Raw genomic sequence first — 18,770 nt, forward strand, 5'->3', positions numbered from 1 at the left:
GAGAGAGAGAGAGAGAGAGAGAGAGAGAGAGAGAGAGAGAGACTTACAAAACCTTCCATCCATGTGGAGTAGTCTGAGCGAATCACTGCCCACCGTCTGCAGACTCCAACTGTACTTAGTTTTCGCCTCTGCTGGGGGTATTTCTTTTTGTCTTGCTTTTGCATGATTTAGGGGCGTGTGTGTGCTGATGCCTTGATTTTATTTTGGAAAGACCAGGAGAATCAAATGCACAATTTTCTTTCAGGCACGACTGCTGATCTTTCAAGCCAAGTCTCCAGTACTTAACATCTCTCTGCCGGCAGGGAAGGCAAGGAGTTGGCAAGAATTTGACTCACCCATTCTGCTGCAATCCTCTACTGTCCTGGTGAGTGACATTCTTCCTGGTTGTGCAAATGAACTAGGAGACCTCATTACCCTAACTGAGATGTGTGTGCATGAGCTGGAAGAGAGGGTCATGGGGAAGGTAGGGCTGTTGAGAAATGGCCATAGTTCTCTGCCTGCATTCTGCAGAGTTTTATCAGAATAGACACACTCTAGAGACAAATGAGATTTTAGCTCAGTGCCCAGGGAGGGGGCAAATGTATGCTTGCTCAGGCAACGTGAGCGAGAGAGTGGCTTCTGCCCATCTTGCCCTCTTTGCAGCAGAAGCTGGGGAGAGTGATTGGCAGCTCCTGAAGTTAACCCTTCATGGCTAGTCAGGTACAGGGGGCCTCTGGGTGCTCTGATTTGGTGGGTGGGCACCTTGGCCCTGGTTGGGAGAGAGTCACCTGAGACTGGAAGGTTAACCCTTGCCTGGGAATCCTGGGCCAGTGCTTGCCTAGGGCTGAGCTCAGATGGGGCTGTCTGCCAGGGCCCGCTGAGTAATTGAATTGTGGTGGGTTCTGCAAACTCAGCTGTCCTGAGATGGGAGAGCAGGGATCCATGAAAGCACCACCTTCTATCTTGGCATGAATGACCAAGCAGTCGGCTGCCGACAGGCTAAGGGTGCTTTTACAGGTGGTGTCACCTGTAAGAGACTGGAAGGAGGTATGTGTGTGGTTGTGACACAGAGACCCTGTCACTGAGCCCATCTCATCATTGAGAAGGAGGACAGGAATTCCGTTCCTAGGCCCCCAGTTCCAGGACTAGCTGAACCTCACCCCACACCAGTTTCTTTCTCTGACGTCCCAAGGGGGCAAGCCCACACTAACCTTTAGCTAGTGGGAAGCAGAGGCCCCTCACCACTCAATCCCAAAGCTTGTCTTTAATTTTAAAATGCTTTTGCCAGTAATCTGTGATATATGGGAAGAGATTCCACTTTGCTTTCTGCCTTAGTTCTTCTACCCCCCCCCTTTTTTTTTGAAAAGTAAAGTCTTTATTTTTAGCACTGTGATCTACTCAGAGGCTACTTCAGTCTCTCTATTCACTGGAATTGCTTCAGGAAGTTGGTCTTAGGAGGTAGAAAGAAGACAAGGTTAGCCCCAGGGACCGGTAAGTTGGAAATGTCATGAGGGTCACCCAGCCTCAGCTCCTAGAGGGATCAAAGAGCTCAGGGTCAGGACACAGAAGAGCATAGGTGGCCTGGTGGTTAGTGCCAAGGTCCTGAGTCCTGGCTTCCCATCTGGGTGACCTTGAGGAAACTGCCTCCCCAGGAGGTTATAAGTATGAATAGAAAGTGAAGAAACTGCAGGCTTGCCCATGGATGATATTTTAAATACTGGACCTTCATGTTCTTTGGTCAGATGGACTGTGGCTGGACATTGGAGAATGCACCACTGAGGCCCACTGATGTACTGAGGGTGAACCGTTCAACTGCTGGGCTGTGGGGAGGCTGCAGGGCTTGGAGGACTATTAAGGGAGACCCCAAGGGCCCCAGGAAAGTGTCACAGCTACCATGGAACACTCCCCTAGTCGGCTTCTAGTTCCCAACCCTGCAGTGCAGGACAGCCCCTTGGAACAGTCCAGGCCTGGGATGGCCAGACAGCTTCCCAGCCATCTCCCTGCCCCCTCACCTCCCTGGGGGTGGCCGAGAGCCAGGAGCCTGCCTTCTCCTGTCACACCAGTGGTGCATTGGGATGCACCAGAGAAAGAAACAGGCAGAACCTTCCGGAAAGATTCTTGGAGTCTCAGGGCTTCTCTTCCCCTTCTGGGCCTCAGTTTCCCCAGCTGTGCAATGAGTCAGCTGCTCTGGGTGACAAAGGCTTCATTCAGATCCCCTGATCTTCATGACAGCTGCTGCTGCTGCTGAAGCAGAGGGTGGCCATACTTTTAGGGAGAACTAGTATCTTTCTCCAATCTCAACTTTCAGAGGGGCTCAGAGAGGGCAACACCTTGTCTTTTAATCACACAGCAAGTCGTGGCCTTGCCCTGCTGGAATCCGCCTTCATGGGAGAGCAAGGCATCCTCTTACCGCTGTGCCCTAGCAGCCCCCACTTCCCACCCCTACCCTGGTGTATGGGAGGGACACCATCATCAGTCCTCCAAACCTGTACTGGCTTGGGAAACTGAGCCCTGGAGGCAGATACATATAGTTATTGTAGAAGGGGCTTCCACGGATCCACCAGGGTGGAGGAGTGTAGGTCCCAGCTGCTCCTGCTGCCCTGTTCACTTAGCCACTGTGTCTGTGTTCGGGGTGGGTAGCTGCTGGGGGTGCGTGGTAGTGGCTTGTAGGACGTGGGATATGTAGGCCATGAGAGTCTTTATAACCCTTTCCTTTCCTGTATTGCTCACAGACACTGGCTTTCTGTCACCCTCCCCCCATCCCCCGAGCCAACATATGGTTCTGTCCTTTTCTTGCAAGGGCCTGGTAGCAGGGTCCTGTAAGCAGACAAGCTGGAGTTTTGAGGTAGTGGGGTTTATTTCTGTTAAAAGCTGTGGCTTAACTTGGATAAAAATAAACCCAGGACCCAGGAGTGGTGGGCTGGAGTCGAAGCATCTAAATTCTTCTGCCGCCACCCAGGATGGGAGAGGCTCGTGTGTTCGGAGGAGGAGACGGTGCAGTTACAGCCCATCATCCCTGCTGCCTGTCTGCCTGCCAGTCTGGGCACTGCAGTGTGGGTGCTGAGGCTGTGTGACTTCAGGCAGGCCCTTAACCTCTCTGAGCCTCAGTTTCCTCTGTTAGGTGGTTAAGGTAAAGCAGTATTACGGTTAAGACCACAGCTCTGGCGATGGATCCCCTGAGCTGAGATCTTGGTTTTGGCACTTACTGTGGGTACAGTTACATGTCCCTGGGCCTTACTTACCTCATCTGAAGAATGGGGGTGGTGACAGTTAAGAGTTAATGAATGCCAGGTGCTTAGTTCTGAGGCTGACAAGGAAACCCTGGCTGGGGGCTGGGGGTGGGGGAACTGAGGGGGATGTGTTAAAAGCAACATTGCTCACACTGAGGCAAGCCTGGGTAAAGGGAACCTAGAAGGACCCCTGGGTCCAGAACACAGCTGTGAGACCCAGAAGGGAGCAAGACAGACTTGCTGGGGGATCTGAGGCCTCAGTTTCCCCATCTGTAAAGTGGACGCAATGACCTTCTTCTACCAGGCTTGAGACATTCCAAGCAAGTCCCAGGTCATTGTTCAGGGTGTCCATAGGGAGGGTTAGAGAAAATCTACGAGGTTTATGTTTCCCATAGCTCCAGGTGCCTTGGAGATTTTGCTGAGTCATCCCATTTTATAAGCTCAAGGTGTGGACTTTTGCTTTTCTTCCACCTAGGAGTCCTTACCTCGTCTGGTGTTTCTTCCTCAAGGGCTTAAGATGCTACATGGTAGAGCCCTTAAGGGGGGTAGGCTGTCAAGATGAACCCATTATCAACTGGCTGAATGCAGCTGATGGGTGAGATGTTAATTGATTGACTAATGGATGGGTCAGTCTGAGAGCTGCCTTTTAAGTCTAGTCAGAGGCATGTATGCAGTAGGCGATCCAGAGGCATGTATGCAGTAGGCGATCCACTAGTGTTCACTGATTGTGATGAGTCATTGACAGGGCTGTTGGGATTTTGCTCTCACCTCAGATCTGTTGCAGGCAGCTCCCTCTTTTGTCTGACACTCACTGCTGTGGATTCCCTTGTTGAGTCCCCATGGTGTCCTCAGACCCAGGCTGAATACTGGGACAAGGTCTCATTTCCTTTGGGAAATATGTGCTTTTGGGGTGGGGGAGGGCACAGGAGGGGTCTCTGGACACCTTGAAGCACAGTGCGCATGGATGGATGAAATTCTGTGCAGAAGTTTAACTCCTTGTCCTAAAGCAGTGACTGATGTCGGAGGCTTCTGGGGTAGGGTGGGCGGAGGGTCGGTACAGCTGTGGTTGTCACCTACACTATAGTAATGAGGTCTATGCCTTCCTACCTGTGAGGCAGGCTTGGGTTTTGCAGCAGAGAAGGACTTGGTATCAATCAGATCTACAGGGGTGGCAGAGGCAACAGAGAACTGAGAAAGGTCAAAGGTGCTGTCTGGCCAGCTGGGCAGGGTGGCAGGTACCAGCCTTCCCTTGCTTGCACCTTGGAGGCCGAGGACCTGGATTAATGGCTGGTTTGCTATGTGATCCACAAAATCCCCTAGTAACTTGTTATCAGGCGTCTTTTGATTCCCAAACTCTTGAGTGTGGGCACTTGCATGTTCACAGTGCCCAGGGCTCTAAGTGAAGGCATTTGTAAGACTACGGAGTCCTTGTGTAGATGACACTCAGATAGTTCTAGTGTGTAGAGAGACTTGAGCTGCTCCCTGAGGCCAGGCCTCTGCACCAAAGAGGCTGCACAGAACTCAGATCTGGACCTAGTTCCCACACACACTCTGATTTCTGTCCCCATTCCTGCTAACCTTGGGGGACTCTGGGTTCTAACATGGCACCAGACCATGGTCTGCGATGTCACCAGTTTCCTTGAGGCCGTTGTCCTGCTGTCATTAGCTTTAATGATATAATGCAGCCTGGAATCTCATTGCACTGGAGCCGTGGCCGACTCTGCCTCAGTAAGCCAGCCAGAGAGCAGGAGACCGTGGTTCAGGAAGCTGGGGTGCTCCCACCCCCCACAATTAACCACCAACAGGAGCTCTTCTCATGGCATCGAGCCGTGTCTGGTTTGGGACGAGAGACGGAAAGAGGAATTCTTTTCCGCTTCAGCTCCTGCCTGATGCTTCCAGCTGTCCTGTTCTTTCCTCTTTTCCCTTCACTGCATCTCCACAGTGACAGGCAGGGACTTGTGAATGAAGCCACTTTCAGCAGCATGCACCTTACATAAGTGGCTTTTCTGTGCCAAGCACTGATGGCAGGTGGCGGGCGTTTGGGGGCTGCTTGGAGCAGAGATAGCCTGAAGTCAGTTAGGAGGCAATTCAGGCCAACCATCGGAAGCACCTGTGTGGCTGGCCCTGGCCAGCATCTCCACCTCCCCTCTGCCTGCCTGCCCTCCCTGTGGCCACTGTGGTATGCTTTGGAGATTCTGCAATTGTCTGTCTGCTCTGCACCCCATCTTTCCTTCTCTGTAAAACTCCCCTTCACCTTCATAGGTTTTATATTCTCCCCATCTTTCTCCTGTCCCTTTCCTTGTCCCTTCCCTCTAGTCCCCCTCCCCTGACCCACTGTCGGTCTCCAGTGAGCAATGGGTCAGGGGAGGGGGTGAGAGGATGAAGGGATCATGGGGCTCAACCAACCAACTTGCCTGGGGTTGTCTATACTGAAATCAGTGCCCAGACCAGTCAGGGACAAGCTGGCTCAGACCAGTAGGGACAAGCCGGACATCTTATCTCCAAGCCGCATGTGTCTGGAGCTCACGGAGGCTTTCCAGAGTCTGAGCTCTCAATGAGTCGCCCTCCTACTAAGGGACCCACGGACTTCTGAAGCCCTGCCCAGCTTTGCAATCCTGCTGCCTAGGCCATCAGAGCACAGTGGCCCATCCAGGGTGTGCGCTGACTTCTCCACCATCCGGCCACTCATCCAGTCACCAGTCACCAGGGGAACAAAGGCATGACTGCAGATTCAGCTCCAGCTGCTGTGTCAGATTCCCCTGCGGGACTCTCGGTTTGAGGATCTGTGAGGCTGGGATGGGGCTCACAGACCCACGTGTCTGATGTGCTCCCACATGGTACTGAGGTGGCCGAGGCAGGACCCACATGTAGAGGGTCACTGTCATTTATGGAGTTGCCTCTGTTCCACACCCCCAAGTATGGGTGGTGTCTACCCTGGGTTAAGACCCTTTTTAGGCAGTAGGGACCCCAGCAGCGGGTGAAGTGCAGTATTTGCCCCCTAATGCTCCAGTAGCAGGTCTTTTGTGAAGCAGTGAAAACAAAAGAAAGAGTTGCATATAAAGGATCCAGATAGATTCAGCTCAGTGCTAGGGAGGAGATGGATGGGAGGGGCCAGAGGTGGCAGGAGGACTGCTTTTGAACAGGGAGTCCTGTATACAACCCTAGGAAGAGTGACAGGGAAATGGCTGCTTTGCTGGGCATGGGGATGGCTTTAAGCAGGGGAGTCCATGACTCCCACTCATGACACTAGCAGTGATTGCTGCTCTGGTGTCTCAGTGGAGGCAGACAGTGAGAAGTGAGGTAGAAGCGGGGGGACGGAGCAGAGCCAAGCTGGGGCTGGGCCAGGTGGAGGTACTGGAGCAGGTGGTGTGTCCTGAGTAAGCCATGCAGCTGTGTGGACAGGAGGCGCTCAGGGCCTGTTCCAGGGACAGGGACTGTCCTTGGCAGACGTCCAGTGCCTGTGATCTTGGGGGCCCTGACTCTGGTGGAGAGGGATCTCATTGAGTACAGGGACTAGTGGGGTGTAGCAAGACCAGCAGAGTGCTGAGGGAGAGACTGTCTGGGGGTGGCAGGTGCCATTGCATGCATCCCAAGGAATGGTCCCCTTTCTACAGAAGATGCAGTGACTGGGAACAGCCATGCTCATCAGTCACCAGATGCAGGACAGGGCACCTCAACAGGGGCAGTGAGGCTCCTGGAGGTGGTTGGCTGAAGCCCTGGGAGGCTTGGTGTGTCCCTTCAAGCCACCCTCTCAAAAGTCTGGAGGTGAGGACTCATGGCATAGACCTGGGGACCCCTCAGTTTAGTCTGGGTCTGCTTGTGGCTCCCAGAGTCAGCTAGACCAATTCTCAAGGGAACTAGCAACTATGGTCAAAAGCAAGACCAGGGGCCAACCAGGAGGCTGAGACAGATCGGCAGGTCCTGCCTTTAACTTGCCTGTCTGAGGGGACCATTGCTGTTTCCTTCCACCCAACTGTATGGTGTGTGTGTGTGTGTGTGTGTGTGTGTGTGTGTTAATCAAGGTTCTCTAGAGGAATAGAACTGATGTAGGATGTACACACACACACATACACACAGAATTTATTAGAATGACCTATAAGCTGTGGTCCTATTAGTGGCTGTCTACCCACAGGACAACCAAGAATCCTGTAGTTGTTCAGCCCACGAGGCTGGATGCAGCAGCTGGACTTCCGTATACTCTGGACTCCAGAATTCCAAGGAAGTAGGTTCTAATGCCAGTGGAGAAGTGGACTTGCCAGCAGAAGTAAGCAGGCAAAGAACCAGCTTCCTTATTCCACGCCCTTTATACAGCCACCAGCAGAAGGCGTGGCCCCTATTAATGGTGTCTCTTCCTTTCTCAAAGATCTGGATTAGAAGTGGCTCTTCCTGCTTCAAATGATTTACTTAAGAAAAAAAAGTCCCTCACAGGTGTGCCCAGTCATTTAGGTTTTAGTTAATTCCAGATGTAGTCAGGTTGACAACCAAGAATAGCCATCACAGCGTCCATCCGTCCATCCGCTGAGGACGCCTGAGCTTTGTCTTAGTCCTAGGCTAATATCTGTCTGGGAGAGTGGGCGGGGAAGAGCGTGAGTGGGAATTCACTTCTGGTAACTCTGCCAGTCTTGTCCACCCCTCTCAGTTATCCACGGAAGATGCCGAGGCTTTGGAGATTAGCAGGATTTTGTATTTTTGAGACAGGGTCTCGTGTAGCCTAGTCAGGCCTTAAACTCACTAAGTAGCTGAGGATGACCTTGAACTCCTGTTGCTTCAGCTTCTCTGTCTCACCGGCCAGGTTTACAGCAGAGCGGTGGAAGGCACAGAAGTCCACTTACTTCTCGCCTTCATTTCCTAAGACACCCCTTCCACCCGCGTGAACCTCTCTCCCAGTGTTCCATCAATTAGTCTCTTTTATCCCCAGACACCACTTTCCTTGCTCCCTACTCATTTCCCTTCATAGGCAATGCTGTTCTGCGCTGTTAGTAGTCGCCCTTCAGATGACAGGTAGACGTTTGAGCATGCCTTTAAACTTACGTAACCAACGGGCAGCCTGTGGTTTCTCACTTTCCATACTCATCTCTGCTACTTTATTGCTGGGCTCCAAGATGTGAAGTGCCCAGTTTCTTATGTTCTATCCATGTGTGCATGTGTGTGCTTGCACCTGCACGGTGCTAAAGATTGCGCCCTGAGTCTCATATGCACTGTGCAAGTGTCCCACTCCCCATTCCTCAGGAGTCCATTGTATTCCCGAGAGTTCTTCACACTGACTGCACTTCCTTCAGGACACAGAGCCCACTGGTTTGATTTTAGTTATTTTTCTTAACAAACACTGGGTATCAACTTGTGATTCTACAGGCCCAGGGCATGTAGAAGAGGCAGAAGATGGTCTGGGGTCTGAAACTGGGTTCCTCTCTCTCTCTCTCTCTCTCTCTCTCTCTCTCTCTCTGAAACAAAGTTTCTCTGTGTAGCTCTGGCTGTCCCAGAGATCCACCTGTGCCCCCACTGGTGGCTGGAGCTGGTTTTGAACCCCAGCTCTGCTACCCAATGACTGTGTGAAGTGAGTTTCTCAGAGTTCTTCTTCTGCAGCATGGGATAAAGATGATAATATTCATTTGATAAAGTTGATCGTGAGGGAAGAGGATGTGTAACATGCTCTTGGTGATGAAGCCTTTGTAGAGGGCGGTCTTGGGAGTAGACAAACAGATGCTGATCGTCTGTGTTAGCCACTTTCCCATCGCAGCATTAAAATACCCAAGACGATAAGCTTAGAGAGAAGTAAGTATGCTATAGCTCACAGTTCTGGAGCTCTCAGCCTCTGGCTGGCTGGTCCCCTTGCTTTTGATCACAACCCGATCAGAGCTCAGTTGAGCAAGCTGATTTACGTCTGGGAAACAAAGAGAGAAAGAGGTAAGAATCCCCAAATCCAACTACAAAGGCAGGCTGGGGCTTCAGTGGCAGGTCGGTCACCAACATCTCAGGGGCCTCCCACCCCCCTATAAAGAGCAGGGAGCTGAGAGCCAGCTTTCCTGGATCAACCACCCACTGGTCCCGGGAGGGGACACCCCCCACGGCTAAAGCTTTGGGGTTGACAGAAAATTACCAGGGAATCTATGGTGTTCTGGGGTCTCTCCCCAGCCACAGCCTTCTCCTTAGCTGCTCTTAGTTCTAGGAGGAACCTTGGACCACAGGTGTACAGTTGTCATTGTGCAAACGATACGGAGGCAACTATGCTCATGGATTCTCAGCCTCCAGAGTCCTACTGTGAAGGAGCAGTGGATGCAGGCTCTCAAACCAGACCCTTGCTGACACCCAACTTAAACCTTGAATTCTCATAGTCAGGAAGTGGATGCCCTTGAGCCCTCCTGTGCTCCTTGCCAGGCAGGGGCTGTTCCCCAGTTCTTCTGACTTACTGGAGTTCTGAGCATAAGGGAACTGCAGAAGTGTCTTTGTAGTAAGAGTTCTTAAGCTGTAGCTCCATGCCGTCCTGGGCAGAGGTGAAGCAAGATGTCATTGCAATTAGACCATCTGACCAGTAGGGGGCAGTGTCACCAGTGACCGGAGGCACCCTGCTGTTTTCTGATAGTCCAGTAAGTATGCCAGGGATCCTACTTCTCCACCTGTGACATGGATCAGAGACCTGGCCTTGTAGCCTCAGTTTACCCCCTGTACTATGGGAATCAGTATAGCATCTTCCCAGCATACCCAAGAGAGAGTCTTGGAACAGGGGTCAGTATGTGACACACTCTATAGGTTAGCTGATGGCAGAGGAATTTCTAGTTCTATAAAGATTGCTTTGGGATCTGAGGGCAGAGGAGGAGGAATGGACATCATACAGGGGGGTCGATTGTCTGTGCTCACAGGTAGGTAAGAACTAGAGAGGGCTCAGCCTTCAAGGAGAGCAGCATCTAAACACCAAAGCATGGCAGGTGCACCAGGCCACTGGCACACACGGCAGGCTGGAAGAAGTTGGCAGGCACTTGGCGGCCTCGGGATCTTTCCTGACGGGTTCCCAGGTGGGCTCTGACTCCCAGTAGAGTTCAGGCAGGCAACACAGCTGCTCCGTGCCATTGAGCACAAGGTCCCCCAAGCATCTTGCTCTCTCCAGAGAGTCTGAAGCTGAACCTCTTTCCTACTCCTAGGCCTTGTCTCCTGCACGCACCATCAGCAGAAACCTGGGAAGCTTTGCTGGTGATGGTATACCACAAAGCACCACATGGCCTGGGTTCAAATCTGCTTTGGTCAAAACCAGCTTTTGCTGTTCTCACCTTGACAATTGCCCAAGCTCCCTGTGCCTCAGTTTCTCCCACTGTAGAATGAGGATCCAGTTCATAAAAGGTGGACTTCAGAAGTTCCTATAAACAAGCAAACAATAGGTCCCTATGAGAAGGACTCTCAAGACACTTCCATCATCACCACATCACCATCATCACCATCATCACCACTATCACCATCATCACATCACCAGCATCATTATCATCACCACATTACCAGTACCATCATCACCATCACTACCACATCACCATCATTACCGTTATCATCACCCTCATTGCCACATCACAATACCATCATCACCAGCATCACCATCACCATCACCATGATTACCATTATTACCACATCACTATCATTACCATTATCATCATCCTCATCACCACATCACAGTACCATCATCATCATCATCATCATCACCATCATTACTATCATCACCATGATCATCATTACCATCATCATCACCATCACCATCATTACTATCATCACCATCACCACCCACACCACCAACATCATCACCATCACCAACACCATCACTGTCATCTTCATCACATCACTGATATTTCTTAACAGTCATCACAGATACTCAGATTTTTAAGTCCCCCTAATTTAAGAACCTGCTGGGAGTTCTCTTGTACTGATGGTTTCCAAACTTGGACCAGCCTGTGATTTTTCTTCTGGTCGCAGTGAAGTGAGGCAGATAGGTGCTTACAGATGGGTGTGATGTTGCTGGCTCTGTTTCCTCTATCCTGCCACTATTATTTTTTTCTTCAATATTAAAATGTAGCTATAAAAATGAAACTGTGGCTGTAGTTGATCACAACTTCTTTTGCAATGCTATTTTTAAGTGTTCTTTGAAAGTAAAACTGGCAACAGTGACAGACAATGGAGGGAGCTGAACTCCTCTGAGAAATCCAGTATCCAGGCCCCCTCCTGCTACATCCCACCTCGCTACCCCCCACCTCACTGGTTATAAGATCAGTGTGTGAAAGAGCCCCTCCCATTCTGGGCAGGACCTTAAGGACCTTCCTTCTGATCTCAGCTTTCCAGAGGTGCTGGGAAGCTGCGTGTTAGTTTCCCGAGTGTTCCGGTTGCAGTGGTTATGGGGCATTCTGGGAGCAGAGCTGGACTTCCTAGCTGCCATGCTTCCTTATCTCTCCCGACACAGAGAGGCTCAAATGGCTCTGAAGAATGAGAGCCAGTACCTGAAGAGTGGCCTTGTACATGGCTGGCCAATCCTGATAAGCTGGGTTGGTCTTTTCTTCTCCCTTTGTGTGTGTTCATACATGTGCAGTTACACAAGTGTGCATATGCACTTGTATGTGGAGGTCAGAGGTCAACCTTGGGTGTCACCTCAGAAACACCTCCTGCCACCTTTGTGGCAGGGTTTCTCCTTGGCTTGGGGCTTACCTATTGGGCTAGCCTGGCAGCTAGTGAGCCCCAAGGATGTGTCTGTCTTCACTCCCCAGCACTGGGCTACAAGGATGAGTAATCATGGCCCCTCATATTTCTATGTGGGCTCCAGGGGATCAAACTCAGGTCCTTGTGCCTGCCTTGTCAATCACGAAGCCTCTCTGTTCACCTCCGTTTCCTCTTCCAGGAAATGGGGATGAGAGCACAGGCCTCACTGTCTTGTCGTTACTGTAAGTCTTGGTTTCGAGTGGGCTTTGCCATGGGTTCTGCACTCAGCAAACCTTAGGGGTTTCTCCCTTGATGAGGATGGCACAGCCTGTGGGCTGGGGCTTCTAGAAGTGGAGCTGTTAGCCCTTCCCATCTCCGATCACTCCTACCACCTTCCCAGCGAATCCTTTTCTAACCCCCTTGTTTAAAATGGCATCCTTAGAACTTGGCACCACGTGCACACTTTCTAACAATATGTTTTGTCATTGTCTGTTTCTAGAATGGGACCATCTGACTGTGGTATTTCCCTCTGTGCCCCTCACAGGCTGTGTCCCACAGTGCTTAGCATGCAGTAGGTGCCCAATATTTGTTGGCTAAACGGAGCTGGCAGTGTCAGTGCAAAGCTTCTGGCTCTAATTGGAAACCTTCCCCCTTCTTCAGGCTGCTCAAACTCACTTGACAGGTCATTACACTGAACAGAAACAAACGGGAGACAGAAAAATCCCAGCTGAGTCTCTGCAGGCCTGGAGGCTGTGCAGGGGACGTGGGGACACGGGGCAGGGGGTGATGGGAACGAAGTCAAGGCGTTTTCATGAGACTCGTTCCTCGGCCAGGTTGTTAGAAGCTAGTAAGTTACGCTGAGCCTTTGTGATATCCACATCCTCCCCACCACCCCCTGCAGTTGATGGGTGGCAGATCTATTCGGGTTTTCAGGAGACCTGCATTGTGTGAGGATGGGGCCTATGTGAGAGCAGGCAGCCAGTGTGCACAGATAATCCCCAAAGTGGTGGATTATTTTGAAAAGGAGAGAAACCAAAGAAGGAAGATAAAGCAAACAAACACTTGGCACACCCTGCCTTTCCACAGAGAGTCTGTTTCTCAGCCTGGATTGTATACTCCTAAGCCCCTCTAGATTTGTTCTCTAACTAGGGATTGTTTATGGTGGAGGTCTGGGGTCAGTAGCTCAGGCTGGCCTCGAACTAGCTGTGTTACCCAGGATGACCTTGAGGCCTGCTTTTACCTCCTGAGTGCTGGGATTGGGGGCATGTGCCACTGTACCCCATCTATGCAGTGCTGGGGGGTACTTACATGCTAAATGAGCCTTCTGTCAACTGAGCTACACCTCCAGACAGAGCTCACAATGCTGTTCATCATAATTTTCTTAATTTCCACACAAGCATGAGAGATTTGGGGGGAATGGCCTCGACAGTTTAAAGGTCACCAGGGGACTTTAGTGCACAGCTAGACTATGACATTCTCTTCACCACCTATGTGGCTTTTGGGGGTCCCTCACCTTTGGGACCCATAAAGCAGACCCCAAATCTCTCATGTTTGTGTGGCAATTAAGAAAATTATAACAAACACCATTGTGAGCTCCGCCTGGTGTCCAGGTAGCAATGGGGAAGTGGATGAAGCTTTCTTGAAGTGGACAGTAGTTTTTGGGTATCCCTGGTTATTTCTTGACACCTTCCTAAGGTACCGGTTCACATCCTTTTGGGGAGCTAGGACCACAAGGATGTTCTCAGGAGAGCCCTCTGGGTACCCGAGTGTGCTGATGACCATCCTGGGAGGGGAAAGGCTGATGGCAGCTGGTGACGGCAGAAGAGGAGGTGGGTATCCGTTGAATCCTTGCAGGCTGAGCTTGGCTTTGGGACTCCACTAGTGCTATTCTCAGAGGTGAGCAGGCAGGGAGTGAGTGGCTCTCATGGGCCGCCACACCCCTTGCTAGGTGCTCTGCACCCCTTACTTCACCCCATCCTAACTTCAGTGCGAGGAAGCTGTTCAGTTATAATCCCCATTTTTTTCCAGACAAGGAAAATGAGGCGCAAAGGGGCTTGAGAGCCTGCTCTAGGTCCCAGGCTAGCAAGAGACTGAGCTGAGATTAGCCCTGTTACGGCATCTTGTGGTAGATACTTCATGCCAAACAAGCACCTGGTCCACTCTCTCTGGGCTTCCTAGGACAAGCAATTACTGAGGAGAACCGCTGTGGATGGCACAGGAAGAACAGGAAAGGTAACCTGCAGGAGCGCCCATCCTCAGCCCCTGCTGTTCCTCCTAGATTGTGGGGTGCCCCGCCTCCTCCTGCTGCTTTCAACAAGAGCTCAGTTTGGTGTGCTCTCCCAGGAGAGCCAGAACCAACCAAGTGAGGAAGGAAGACTTGCCTGGGGCCACTTGCATTTTCCTATCTTGTTTCTTATGGCAGCGCAGTCACATGAGACCAGAGCAGAGCTCAGGAAGCCCTGTAAGCTTAAGTAACTCCCGAGTTCTCATTATTAAGGAACAGATACAGTTAGCATCGAAGGGATTCACTCTTCGCTGTCCTCAGCTCTAAAAGATGAAGGCCTCCGTGCCCTCCCACCTGAGTAACGTTCTGTCCTAGAAACTGAGCCAGCAGCTTAGGCTGGGGTGAGCCTTTTGCAGCTTCCCTTAGCATGCCCTCAGCTCCCTGCAAGGTTTTCACTTCTGAGCCTCTCTGCAGACACCAGAAGATGGAAGACACTTAGAAACCCACTGCAGCCCAGCTCCTCTGTTATCTCATCAGGCCCCAGGGTATCTGCTTGCTAGCTGGTGGGTCTCCAAGCCTACAGGTTCACTCAGCAAGCTCCCCTCTTCCTGCCTTCACAGGGGTGAAGTCAACCTGCATCTTCAGGTTCCTGTAGGACAAAGCTTCTCAACCTGTGTGTAGAAACCCTTTAGGGGCCGAACAACTCTTTCCCAGGGGTCACATATAAGACGTCCTGCATGTCAGATATTTACATTATATTCATAAAAGTCATAAAATTACAGCTATTAAGTAGCAAGGAAATAATTTTATGGCTGGGGGGTCACCACAACATGGGGAACTGTATTAAAAGGTGCAAACATTAAAAAGGTTGAGGACCACTGCTGTAAGAGATGGCAGCCAGGAAACAGTCCCCAGGACAAGACTTCTCCTCTCCCCCGGCACTTCACCTCTTACATGGCCTCATTTGGACAATCCTGTCATCATGAGCCCATTGCCTCTGCCACACTCAGAAAATAGACATAAAACAGGCCTGCTCCGCGCATCCCTGTGAGAGGAAGTGAGTGCGAGGAGCGCTCGCTGGTCGCTCCTGTTATATTTAATATGTTCCAGATCAGACTGTGAGACGAATCTGCACATAAAAGCCCGAGTTTGATCACAGGACTCTCACAAGCTGTGATGCCCACTCACTCCCCATCGTGCGTCCCCCAAAGTAAGTTTTAAGAAGTAATTAAAACCAAATAAGTATATCAAATAACACTAATACTCACATTATATCACAAAATAATTATATATCATACATGTTTAAATCTCATCATTAAATGTCATTATTGACAAGTACATCTTTATTTATAAATATGTCATAGACATTTTATTACAATGAACTATATATTTTAAACTTTTTTTCCTGATCAATTATGCATGCAGACGTCATTCACACACAGCACAGAGACACTCACACACAGTTACAGTCACACACAGCACAGACAAACACACAGTACAAACTTACCTTACCTGGGACTCGAACCGGCGATCTCGGGCTCTGTGGGCGGCGCTCCATTCCTCTCAGCCAGCGCTCCGACCGTTTGAACTATATATTTTAAAACACGTATTTATTTTTATTTTATGCATATGAGTGTTTGCCTGCATGCATGTATGTGTACTACATGCATCCGGTGCTTGAAGAGGGCATCAGAGCCTCTGGAACCAGAGGTTATAAATGGTTGTGGGCCATCACGTGGCTGCTGGGAATTGAACCTAGGACTTCCGGAAGAGCAGGCAGTGTTCTTAACTGCTGAGCCATCTCTCCATCCCCTTATAATCTTGCTTTATGTATCTCACTTAATATGTATTGCTAAAGAGTTGAACTCATGACCTATAGAACTGTACCTTGTGCCTGAACAAGGTTTATCTAACTCCTATTTTCTACAAAGCATGTCACTGTCCCTTTTCACACAGGAGCTAGTTTGCAAGCCGCAGAAGCCTCAGTAAAGTGCATGGAAACACAGGACTGTGGTGCTAAGTGGACCTTGGATGGGGGCTTTCCTGCAGGATGGGGAGGGGTAGGAACAAGAAGGCAGGCGCAGATTCAAGTGAGGTCAGCTGGGGATGAGCATGCTGGATGTCTCCCTTGATCTGGTCCTTTCTGTGCGTGTTGTGTATGAACTCAAAAGTACCCTGAGGGTTGATTATGTGTAAATTTTGGCCAGGAGACAAATTTGTAAATAAGGAATTTATAGATGGCTAGTTCTCTCTCTCTCTCTCTCTCTCTCTCTCTCTCTCTCTCTCTCTCTCTCTCTCTCTCTCTCTCTCTCTCTCTCTGTGTGTGTGTGTGTGTGTGTGTGTGTGTGTGTGTGTGTGTGTGTAAACCAGGACCTCATGAGTGGCTAACTGAATCCAAGTTTGTTTAGGTAGCATGAAAGTGTCTATTGGCTGAGAAGATTTGCAGGCCCTGTGTGGCAAAGGTGTATGGATCCTTCAGGCTCAGCAGCAACAGACTGGGATGGAGTCACCAGCGTCTTTCAGTTTTGCTTTCCTCCTAAGAGTCCAGAAAATGCTGAATTATAGAATTAATTGAGCTTTGAATCAATTACATGTAGTTAGAAGAGGGGTCTATGGTGATTGGTCATCCCAGGGTCTTGTGATGACCCCGGGCTGAACTGTGGAGTCAGCTTCAGCAGCACACCAAGGCTGAACCTCGGAAAGGCTTTTTCCTTAGAAGAAGGCTGAAGTTGGTAGCAGGAGAAAAAGGGACAAATGTCCACTGTCTGTATTCCCCTGGGACTCCCAGCTTGTGGACGTCAGAGGCCGCATCCTGAGGTTGTGGTAACAAAAACCTAGGAGAAAATTAGGAGGCCAGAGAAGGGCATGATGGGACAGGTAAGAGCCAAACTGGGAGTTGAGGAGCTAAGCATAGAGCTAAGGGTATTTCAGGAGGCAAAAACCAAACAAACAAAAAACCCTTGACACCACCCTGTGCAACCCTGGTGGCTGCAGAGAGGGAAGCCAGGCCATTACATTAAAGTGGTTGGACTCTGTCTCTCTTTCCTTTCCCCTCTTTCCTCTACCATCTCCACCCACCTTTCTCTTTCCCCACCCCCCCAAATGCCCTCTTCTGAAACCTGGGAGAGTGCCCTCCTTGCCACTGTTCAAGATGTTGAATCTAAGCCCAGACCTTAAGCTCATTTCTAAACCTGTTCCTCAAGCCCAGGCACTGGATGCCGCCTAGTTTGTAATGTTGTGTTTTGACACAAGGCCTCACTTTCTATCCCTGGTTGGCCAGAACCCACTATGTAGACCAGGTTGGCCTTGAACTAACAACACACAGCACCACACTTGACCTGTGTCTTTTTTCTCTTCTCATGGAAATCATACACTATTAAGGCACATGAATCAGGGTTCCAGCAGAAAACAGATCGTTCCATTGTATAATTTGAGGTGAGTTTTGCAAAGGAACTAAGCTGTAAATGGGGTTAAGGAAAACCAACAAGAGGTGTGACACACCCAGGGCTGGCAATGACAGGGCACTCTTAGTTCCTAGCCAAGAATAGGACAGACATTCCATGACCAGCACCTGCTGAAAGAGAGGCCATTGGACTTGAGCTATGGAGGAAGGGAGCCCAAGCTCCCTGGCAGCCTATCCACCCTTTCCACATGGTTTCCATTGACTGAACCCAACAAGAGCCAGTGAGCACAGGGTCACGTGAGTCACACATACAGGTCAACTCCTAGGAATAGGGAGTCAACTCCTAGAATAGGGAAGCAGGGCTAAGAGGAGTGCATGGGCAGACAGAAAGCATGGTGTACTGCTTGTAGCAGTCAGTTATGCTGTGTAACAACTGCCATGAAAGTGTGTAGCTTCTGTGATTTGAATGTGAAATGTCCCACATAGCCTCATGCATTTGAGCACTTGGTCTTCTGTTGGTGATGTTATTTAAGAGGCTTATGGAACCTTTGGGAGGCAGAGCCTTGCTGGCAGAAGTAAGTCATAGGAAACCAACATTGAAGGTTTATAGCCCACCCCCACTTCCTGCCCCCTCTCTTCTTCCTGACCATAGGCACGATGTAACCAACTGCCTCTGCTCCCACCACCATGCCTTCTCTACCATGGTAGACTGTATCCCCTCAGACTATAAGGAAAAATAAAGTCAATAAAGCAACAAGATTCAGTCTTAAGAAGCCAACCAACACACTGACTGTGCCTGAGGACCACTCATACTGTCTGGAGACTCTAGGATCCAGCTGTAACCAGTTGTTTGGTGTGTCTTCTGGTCTTGGCTGGTCACTTTAATGATATTCTACACTGAAGATTCATAGCTATGTAGCACAAGATAGTCTCCTGTGTCTGGGGTTGCTTAACTTCTGGGCTGAGGCCTTAGTTCTCCATGTGGTCCCTTGGGTGGGAGTAGGGAAGACTGGATTTCTAACATGATGTAGGGGGCAAGTCCCAGTGGGTGAGCGTGTGTGAGCTTCTGATGGCCACAGTGGATGAGCGTGGGTGAGATTGTGATGGCCGCAGTGGATGAGCAAGTGTGAGCTTCTGATGGCCACAGTGGGTGAGATTCTGATGGCCACAGTGGATGAACAAGTGTGAGCTTCTGATGGCCACAGTGGGTGAGCAAGTGTGAGCTTCTGATGGCTGCAGTGGGTGAGCGTGTGTGAGCTTCTGATGAACG

At 50.3% G+C, this 18,770-nt stretch overlaps 1 protein-coding gene across 4 annotated transcripts in view; it reads left to right on the top strand.

Annotated features, from left to right (window-relative positions):
• Positions 1 to 6: 6 nt before the first annotated feature.
• The window catches only part of Rph3a (rabphilin 3A), an 81,516-nt gene continuing 62,752 nt past the window's right edge, over positions 7 to 18,770 (top strand). For 3 of the 4 annotated variants that reach the window (XM_026784374.1, XM_005344485.2, XM_026784380.1), the window contains exons 1-2: positions 7 to 137; positions 245 to 364. The gene's annotated coding sequence lies outside the window, so the exon portion shown is untranslated. The remainder of the gene's footprint in view (positions 138 to 244; positions 365 to 18,770) is intronic. The other variant, XM_026784377.1, reaches the window with a different exon arrangement.

This window comes from Microtus ochrogaster, chromosome 2 (genome assembly GCF_000317375.1).
Source record: "Microtus ochrogaster isolate Prairie Vole_2 chromosome 2, MicOch1.0, whole genome shotgun sequence".
Taxonomy (NCBI): Eukaryota; Metazoa; Chordata; class Mammalia; order Rodentia; family Cricetidae; genus Microtus; species Microtus ochrogaster.